Here is an 11,082-nt window from a genome sequence, read left to right on the forward strand (position 1 = left end):
ATTTAAAATTTGATGGATATTTTATTCCAAGAAAAGATGTTTTGATTAACTTAACCAAATGATCAAAAATCTTTAGCAAATTTGATTGTAAAAATGAATTTTGGCAAATTTAATTGACTGAATAGTCAAAAAAATTGACAGCTTTCAGTACACCTAAAGGGCATTACTACCACAATGTTATGCCTTTTGGTTTAAATAGCACCACAGGTATTTCAACGGTGGATGGATACAATTTTGAAAGATCTTAGAGATTGTTGTGTGGTTTATATTGATAATATACTTATCTTCTTTAAAATCAAGGAAGAGCAAAAGAAACATTTAAAATTACTTTGTAAAAAATTTCAAAAACATGGAATTATTTTGTCTCCAAAAAAGATTGAAGTAGAAAAAGAATCAATTGAATTTTTGGGAATAATTTTAGACCAGAAAGGTTTAAAATTACATGAACATATTTTGTCCAAAGTACGAGATTTTTCTGATACTCTTGAAAATATAATACAATTACAAAGTTTATTAGGCATTTTAAATTATGGACGAAATTTTATCAAAAATCTTTTAAAAATAGAAATTCCTTGGTTAACCAAATTAAGGAAAAATGTTATGTCTGAATGGACAACAGAAGATGTTGCTTTAATTAAACAAATTAAAGAAAATGTTAAAACTTTATCGAATGTTTATCTTCCTAAAACAGGTGATAAATTAATTTTAGAAACAAATACCTTAAAAGCATGCTGAGGATGTGTTCTTAAAGTAATACCAAGTAATTTATGGTATGATAAAGAGATACATTTATCAGAAAATGGGATTAGACCAAGAAAAAATTCAATACCTACAAAATTAAAAAAATAATAATTAATTTGAGGATGTAATTCTGGAACATTTAAACTAAATAAACAGAAATATATTATTTTTGAAAAAGAATTATTGCAATAAAATTTGTAATAAAAAATTTTCATATTTATTTAACTCCAGAAAATTTTATTGTATGCACTGATAATAAGACAGTAAGAGATTTCTTAATCAATAAAAAACCTATTAAGCAAGGAAGACGATTAGCCTGGTATAATAAAATTTCTGAATATACTTTTGAGGTAGAGCATCTTAAAGGTACTAACAATTTTCTTGCAGATTTTCTTAGTAGGAACTGTTTCAGAAAATTAAATTACTAAACAAGTAATTTTAATTTTTGCAAAAGACCTCTAGACCAAGAGGAAACAATGAACAATGGTAAACAATCTGCTCAAGGAGATTGGGTAACAATTGCTAAAAAAACAATTTCCAGACAAGAAAAAGTTTATGTTGTGTTTGCAAGAAGACAACTTGAAATTTACACAGAATGGAATGATTGCAATACGCAAGTTTGGAGATTTCCAGAAGCAAGCTATAAAACATATGATAGCATGACCAAAGCTAAAAAAGCTTTTTGCAGTGCACCAGCTATGCCTGTTTATCAAAAGAATTTTTGTTAAATGAGAACTAACCCAGTTCCAACTAACATTCAGACATCTAAACCAGATGAATCTGAAATAAAAGATTTTTTCAACCTTGGTATATCTAGATAAATTTATACAGAACTCAATGGAGTTTGGAAAACTCACATTGTAGACAACAAAGTAAAATTTCGAAAACACATAGGAGTTCTAGCCAACAAATTAACTGAGCAAAAGTTAAATTAAAAGATTTGCAAAATCTTTGTTTTAATATCCTTAAACAAATGAATTGGAATGAAGATTTTAATTTTGGAAAAAATAAACAATTTTCTTCAGTTATCAGACATCATATCAGATGAGTTTTTTGATCCAATTTTTGAACAAATAAAAAGAATTTGTCTTTTTGAAAAAGCAAGAACTTTGCTCCCAAGAGAAATTTTTATGTTAATAAAAAATCAAGTTAAGGATCATCGTGATAAGATTACACAAATCTTAGAACGATCTTATGATAAATTAAATTTTAAAGATGAAATTCCCAAAATAACCATCATGGCAAATCATGACATGTGGTATTTTGAAGATATAGATTGGGGAATAACTAATCAAGTTATTTTCCAAATCTTAGATCCAATCCAATGGATAGAATATCCAATGATCATCAAAGCAATGCTCTCATGGATAGTAAAAGACTTTTGAAAAATCTAGAAATCCCCTAGATGTTGATTTGTGATTATGTATCAATTCAAAGCAGAATATAACAATCCCAATCAAACAATCAAACAATCAAGACAAAGAGACACAACGAATTAACGTGGAAAAAATCATAATTGGACACCTCCAACTGTGATCAAAAAAACCACGGGCAACAGCCACAAGACAATCCACTAAGAAGAATTAAAGGAATTACACAGGTATACTCTCAATTACCTAGCGAATCCACAACGGCTAATTGAACCAACCTTTATGTGCCTCTTCCAACCCCATCTTCACCACGGAATTGTCTTTCTGATGAGCCACTCCGGATTCCACCAAAGCTTCAGGCTCGAATTCTTCAGAATCCACAACTGAAGAATAACTCTCTCTTTTGTGTATAACAAACAAACCTTTGATGTACTCTCTTTAGATCATGAGTTGAATACTCAATAAAAACATCAAAGAAAACTCCCAAAGTATCCCCAGATATAAACCCTAGAAACCAAAAAAAATATCTGGAGAAGTTATTCTAAAATCTGACCCAACACGCGAATTTATAGAATCTGTCCCGCGATCTCCGCTCGAGCTCAACACAGCCCGCTCGAGCGGACTGACCAAAAACTGCGTGCGAACAAACTGAAATGCGCTCGAGCGTAGGAGAATCCGCTCGAGCGTAAAATCACACCTTCCAGTATTTTTACAGGCGACTGCAGAGATGCTAGAGATGCTGAGAGCTTCCAATCCCCGCTCGAGCGTCCCTTTCCCCGCTCGAGCGGACAGGCCAAAATTGGAAAAACTGGAAAAAAATAACATGCTCGGACAGGCAACTTTGAATGCATTTTTGCATTTTGCTTCGGGGGCGCTGCCCCTCGACCCCGCCGTGGCGCTGCCCCGGACCCGCCAAGGGGCGCTGCCCCCTGGACCCCCGCGAGCTGACCGGGCAGCTCGATCCCCGTCATAATCAGCGAAGTGGCAATCTTGAAAGCATTAGCATCACAAACTTCTCTGAATGGCACAATTCGGGTTGGATTCGCATCTAAACACTCATAGCCTTACTGAAATAAAAGTGCGAATAAAATTACAACTCAAAGGAGTTTTGTCAAACTGGTTTGCCAAGAAATAAAACCTAACAACTTTCGATGGAGTAAATATTTTACTTTCTAGATCTCCAGGACTGTTGGTTGGCAGGAACGAGAACATTTTTTCTAACCATATTAGATTTGGTATCTTAAAGAAACTAAAGATTTTGAATTTGAAGATGATTATTTAGATGAAGATTGCCAGAGAGAGCGATTGAAAAATATTCAAAAAATTTCTTTGACAGAATATTGAATAGACAGTCTAATATTTGCTTCACAAGCAGCGTCCAATATCTATGGCTCAACAAAATTGCCATTCATGGTCACAGATGGTAGAATACTATTTGTAACCCATTTTCCCATAACATATCAAAGGTCTCCTACACAAATTAATGAGGCTCTTGACATGCTATTAAATCTCAAAAAGAGAAATAATTTAGATTTTCCGTTGGAACTAGCCATGACCGCGGATGATGTAGAATATTTTCGGAATGAGCAATACAGCCAGGATCCTGATTCCCTTCCATCAGAGACTAATGAAGAAGATTACAATCTCATAAATCGGATGGAAGCATAGTGGACCCCACTATCAAATGTCGCTGTCTCCTGATCGACTCCAACCTTATCCAGAACATGTGGAGCAACTTGCTTTATTAGGCGAAAAGTGGTCAGCCAAATCCTTTCAGTCGACGCTACACGACAAATCAACTAAGCCAAAGCTTATCTATAATGGTCTATCTCTTTGCAAACCGAAGAGGGTAGACAGTGTATATAATTGTAGAAACTGTAGAAGATTGTCAGAAGATATGAACTAAAAAGTCCTTATAATTATTGTTGTTTAGACTTTTTGTATCCAATGTATTTATTATGTTAGGACTTTTTTTCTAGCCTTTGGAAAAACAAAAAGGCTTGATGACTTTTTTGTTTGTATATGTAAGATGTAGTCTATAAATTGGCTTTCAAACTAACATAATATACAATGTAAATTCTCTCCATCTTTAGTTGCTTACTTTGTCTCTAACTTCTAACTTCTCTTAACATCATAACTCCATCATAATTCCATAGTAAAAAGCTCCTTTTCTTTTTTGTTTTGTAATTGGTATGAAAGATTGGTGAAGAGCTTTTGAAAGCAAGATCAAGCTATGTAAGTATTTCTCTCTATGTCTAAATTTTTGATAGATATAAATGTGAATGGTGTGTTTTATGTTATAAAAAAATATATATAAATAAAAAATTTAGTCAAGTTTAGTATTTAATTGTGTATCTTTTGTATTTTATATTTTCATAATTATTTGTTTCATTTATAGTTATTGTAAAACCTATATACTTAGTGTATGTCAAAACCCATATACTCATTAAGATCTTTTAACTATTGGCCATAATTACGTCTTTAAGATCATAAAGAGAGGTTTTAGGTACCGGATAAATACACTAGGAAAGTCTTAGGTACAAACAACAATCTATAATGACAATTAACTTTGAAGATATAATATGCTTTGGAAATGCAAAAAATAATGTTAATAATAAATATGATCATAATTTGCATATTACTAAAGAATTTGCAAATATAAATATTGTGTGTTCTACTTTAAATAATATTACTGATATTATATTTTCTTGATTTTCTAAATTAGATAAAAATAAAAAAATAAAACAAAATTATCTAGAAATCAAAGTTGAGTCTATAGAATATAAAATAGAAAATTTGGATTCTATAATAATATTGACTTAAACAAAGAAGCAAAAAACCAAATAAATAATTTGCTGACAAAATTAGAAACCATATCCTTTATAAAAAATGATAGAATGAATAGTCTAGGAGATAATTTCATTCCTAGGCTATTTTATAATACAAAAAATATTATGATATTTCAAACCAATACCTATAATAGGACTGAATATGAAAATATTGTTGAAATATTAGATTATTGGAGAAAATTATATAAAGACCCAGATTTAGATATTGATGAAAGAAATAAGCTACTAGACCAGATAAGAGAAACTTATCTAGAACACGAAACCCTTTTACAGCACTTTAAATATGATATTAATATGTCAACTAATGATGATGACAGCCAATCATCCTCATCTGAAGAAACATTAGATCAAGATATTTCACCAGAAATAAATAAAGGGAAAAGAAAGGCAGAAGAGCCAATTGATCCTAAATTATTTGGCAGATGGGGAGATGGAGAAAATTTTAACTTTATTCAAACAAATGAAATTAAAAATGATACTAACACTAGAAGTACCTCCAATCTTAGACCTGAGCCAGTAATATCTAGAAAAGATAATAATCATAAGTATACAATAGCTCAAAATGGTATTTATTTAGACTTGTCTCATGTTCCATTTAAGGATCAGCCACAAGCAATTGATGATTGCGCACAATCATTGTCTATCATTATTACCAATTATAAATATAGTTTATCAAAGGAAAAATTCCTTAATTATATTACAGCAACTCTCCAGGGAGATGTGTTGCAATGGCTAAGACAGTGGAAAAAAATTTGAAATTAGAAAAAGTCAAAAAACAACTTTGCTGGCAAATTTTCTCACACTTGATACATTATTAGCTGAGTTTACAAAAATCATAAAAGGAAATTTTTGTGGTTTTGTAGGAGATACTAATTTGCAAGCAGATGCAAATTATATTTTGACTAAATTAGAACTATGTAATATTTGCTTTTTTGAAGACTATGTTCAAACTTTTAAAAAATATTATTGTCTTATTGATCCACCAGAAAATCAACCCTAGTTAGATCAATTTTTCCATAAACTCCCTTATCCATGGGATGAGTTATGTGTTAAAACATATCATGATTTTCTCAAAAAAATGGGGAAGGGGGAAGGAGGAATATGATAATTTTGATTTTCGCATTAAGTATGTTCTAAGACTGATAGCAGATCGGTGTCTAGAAGTAAAGACAAAAAAATAAATAAATAATCAAATTTCCAACTCACAATACGGTCAAAAATGTTGTTATAAAATTTTAAAAGAAATTTGAAAAATTAGTTGTAATACATTTCCTAAACAAAAATGATTTTTCAAAAAACGCAGAAAATATAAATTTTATAACATTTATTTAGAAAAATAACAAAAATGATTTTCAAAAATGATTTTGTTAGAAAAATAACAAAACTTTTTCAAAAAAGAAAAATTATATTCAAAAAAAGAAACCAATAAGTGTTACAAAAAAGAAAACTTGTAAATGTTATATTTGTAACGAAGAATGTCACTATGCACCCGAATGCCCAAAAAGGGAAAAAAATGCAAAGAAAATGATCAAAATTCTTGAAGAACAAGATTTTGAAATAATATATGGCGAGGAAATTTCTGATGAAGAAGAAATATTATACAAAATTTCTAGTAATGAAGAAAGTTCAGATGAAAAGCTAATCTTCATGATGACTAATATTAATAGTTAAGAAATATCTCAAGAAGCAGATAGTATATCTCAAGAAGAATTACAAGTCATTCGACTTGGAGATGTAATCGGAGAAGAAAAAACTTTTATCGACGAAGAATTAGCAAAATTCAAAAAAATGCAAGAAGTTGTTGTTCCAGAAATTTATAAACTTTCAAAATTCAACTTATTTTCAGCAAGAGTGTTTGAACAATATAGTGGTAACACTCAAACAAAATGGTCAGAAGAAGAAAATATTGGTATTCCTTTTTTTGATAAGAAAAGGGTTACAAGATGGAAAAAGAAATATCCAGAAATTCAATATATTCATATTGGATTAATTCAAGTAACCATAACAACCTTATTTCGCCAAGAGATAAATACTCTTATTTTGGCAGTAATTTTTTATAAAAGATTTTCTGACCCAATGAAAGCAATCATTGGAAAAATCCAATCTAATTTGGCTAATGGAGTAGTTTGGTTTAATGTTAGACCAAATTTCTTTATTTCCATAAATGATCATAATCTTGAAGAAACAGTTAGAATAAGAATTAAACACGAGGATTAGGAATGAAATCAAATTCCTATGATTTGGCTATTCGTTGGAAAACAATTCACGAATTAACCAAATTTCCTACAACAAAAACAGGATTAAACGATAATAAAATCGTTGAAATCTTTGAACCAAGACCATTTGACACGGTAATACAACCTCGTCTAATGAATTGGGGCTATTTAGAAGTCCCTTGACAATGGTTAATCCATGACCTAGTGGGACAAGGAAAATTTTCTAAAACAAAAAATCCTGCAAAATTACAAATGCAAGCTTCAGGAAAAAATTTATATATTGAAAATATAGTTCCAAAAATAAAAAAGATCAACTTTTGTATTTGAAAAAGATTTTTCTAACAAATCATTTTCAAAATTAAACATTGGAGAATCGAGTAATAATCAAGAATCTATTACTTTAACAAATATTCAGATTCCTATTTTTCCAGGAACAAGAAGACAATCTGAGTATATTATGTCTGCCTATATGTATTATTTTCAAACAAAAAATGATAATATTATTTTTTCTCCTAGCCAAAGAAAAAGAAGATACACATATGTATTAGGAACATTTAATTTTGCAGATTATAAACCATATAGCCTCAGTGTTCTTATAGACACAACAGCCACAATCAGCTAATGTAAATGGAATGCTATACCAAAAGAAAAATGGACATTAATGAAACATCCAATTTTGGTTACTGAAATTGATGGAAACCATACTTCCATACTATTCAAGGCTAAAAATACAACTATTTGGTTAAATGATAGCAAGTTTATTATATCAAAAATTCTATGTTTCCCTTATAAGCATGGAGATTTCCTTATTGAAAATAATTTTATATATAAATACCTTTCAATGTAAATACAGGAAAAAACCATTTCATTAAGCATAAACAATGTCTTACTGCATATTCCATTGTTAGAATAACATAAATATATTTGTGATAAAGAGTTTGCACCCGTTCCGCGTAGTGATTTAATCCTTATTAGCAAAGCCATTGATCAATCACACTGGATTTATAAAATTTCAGAAGAAAATTTTACTAAACATCCATTAAAACTATGGCAACGTAGTCCGCGTTATTGTAGTTTGAAATTAAAAGATCCTAATGTTATTATTAGAGTAAGACCAATGATCTATACTAGATAAGATATAGATAAATTTGATATTCAACTTCAAGAACTTTTAGACAAAAAGTTAATTGAAGAAACTAGAAGTCTTCACTCTAGTCCAGCTTTTATGGTCAGAAACCATGCTGAAATTAAAACCAATTGATTCCCCTACCCATCCACCACCTAAAACCCAACCCCTCCCCTCGTAATGCTACTCACCTTTATCTTATCCTTCCCTCAATACCCCTTCTTATTTCCTCATTTTCCTTGACCTCTACCACTACACACCTTTGGAAAACCCTTGATATGCTACACCTCATTTTTGTTTTCCCGTTTGTGCTTTATCGTTGTCATCATGTGATGGTTAATGAGATAGGGGCACAAAAAGAAGTTAGATATAGAAAGATGGAGCGTTAGAATATTGAGGGGTGGGAGGTTTATTGAGAGGAAAAAAAAAATTAATGGATGTAAAAATAAGGTGGCTGTGGTGGGATGAATGAGGTTTAGGATGATTTAAATAAGTGTACTTTTTGACTTTTTATGAAATATGGATTGGGTGTGAGTTGGGTTTGAAGTGATGTGATAGAGAGGTGATATGACTTAAACAAGATGATGTGACTTAAATAGGATAATGACTTTTTGACTTTTTAACTTTTTTAGATTATGACAAACAAGGCATCCCTTAAAAAAATCAAAAAGTCAAAAAATTACTATCTTATTTGTCACATCACCTCTCTACCACATCACTTCAAATCCAACCCATATTTCATAAAAAGTAAAAAAACTACACTTATTTAGAATATCCTAAACAACTCCATCCTAAATAAGTGCACTTTTTGACTTTTTAGAAAAAGTAGAAAAAAAAATATGGTTGTTTGGAATAACTTTTTGACTTTTTACGAAAAAATATGTATTAAAATATTGTATAAAATAACAAAATTACCAAATTATCCTTCCTGACACCGTCAGTGTTGTTGCGCTGACTTTCTTTCTCCTTTCACATTTTTATTTTTTATTTATTTATTTATTTTTTTATGGGAACGTGGCTTACATTGTGCCACATTTTGCACTTTTTTGAGAAATTGTGGCTGCTGTAAAATAGGCTGCATAGCCTGTGGTGTTTTCATTTTTTGTTTTGTTTTTTTTTTATCCGACAGATTTTCCGCCAAAATATAGGTGAATAGTGTTAACTTTTTTACTTTATTAGTAACTTTTTAACTTTTATAGTGTATGCCAAACCAACCCTAAGTGGCATGGCGCCGAATAAAGCCCACAAAAAGCCCAAGGGTTGATTATTGGGCTAATTAACCTATTATCGGCCCATTGAGACAAAAGATTTGGGGTTTAATATTTCTTATCAAGATTGGGCCTATCACAGTTCCAACTTGGGTATGTGCTTTCTGGCCCTAACTTGCAAACAAGTTAAGCCTTGACCTGAGGTATGAATTTGTTGATAAACTGGCTTGTGTCGCTGGATTGTCTAATTTGGTCTAACCCACTGGATTTTTTTAAATTTTTTTTTTCTTTTCTGTAAGTGATGACAGGATGTATTTAGAGGGAGATACTTGGGCTGGTGCATTAGAGCAGGATTAGGAGAACAAATTTTTTCACCTTGAGTGAACATTGCATACTTTCTTATTGGTAGATAAGTAGTGTAGTAGTCCCACTTTTCACATACCATTCAAAATAAAGTGTAATATTCGTACATTACAAAAGTGTACAAATAAATTTGCACTCGCAGGATCAGAGACTTAACATAGGCTCTCAGACTCAAAAGTATTTGTCAAGTACTGAAACATGAATACATTTTGACGCTTTCAAACTACTTATAAATTTGGTGTTTTGTAAATTAATTGAACTAAACAGAGTAGTGTAGTAATCCTTGTTTTTGACTTTTTGGGACGACCTTTTAACAACTATTCTCATGACGATAGAAATTGGTCCCTAAATTTCTTTTGCAACAAAATTTTTACTTTTGTAGATCAAAATATTTAGTCTCTAAAACTATTATATGTTGTAGTATATTAACCCAAACCGCCGCCTAACTTTTAAGGATTATGATTTTCAAATCAATGGAATTGATTAATGTAACTTTGGTTTGGAGTAGTGTATTGGGTTGGGATTCTTTCCGGTTGGAATTCTAGTCGGAGGGTGTTGTTAGCTCTTGGTAGATCCATCAGAGGACTTGCTTCGATTATAAGATCCTCTAAACTGATTATTCATTTAAAAATTAGATTAATTAAACTATTATAAGGACGTCAATAGATGACATTTATTTTTATAAAGATAATCAGTGTATCTCAAAATAATAGTTATAATTTATTTATTTATTTTTAAATGAATGTAATTTGATTGAATTTATAGTTGTCCAGTAAAATCTTACAAATATGAACAATTCAAATTATTAAAATTGATTTTGTTATGAAACCCCTCAGAGTAACAGTAACTTCAACTCTTGTGTATTAACCCTAACCGCTCCCTAAACTAGTTTGGTTTTAAGACTTTAATTCAAATTAATGGAATTGATTATGGTTAAACTTGGTTTGGAGTTGGGTATTAATTCAAACCGTCCCCTAACTTCAAGTTTAGTGAAGCAAACTCTTTTTTTTTTTTTTTTTGAACAGGAAAAAAAGACTCTGTGGTGTCATCATGATCCCGTTGGACCCTAGTCCCGGGGTGACCAGTTGCCAACTAAGAATTAACCCCCACCAAGTGAGGGACCCACCACTAAGGTACCAATAGAGGGCAGACACACGCCGCAGCAGAGGCCAGGAATGAGGGGAGTAAAGGGCTAGCTCTCCGAAGAGA

Source organism: Camellia sinensis, chromosome 4 (genome assembly GCF_055761805.1).
Source record: "Camellia sinensis isolate YWXY chromosome 4, ASM5576180v1, whole genome shotgun sequence".
Classification (NCBI taxonomy): domain Eukaryota; kingdom Viridiplantae; phylum Streptophyta; class Magnoliopsida; order Ericales; family Theaceae; genus Camellia; species Camellia sinensis.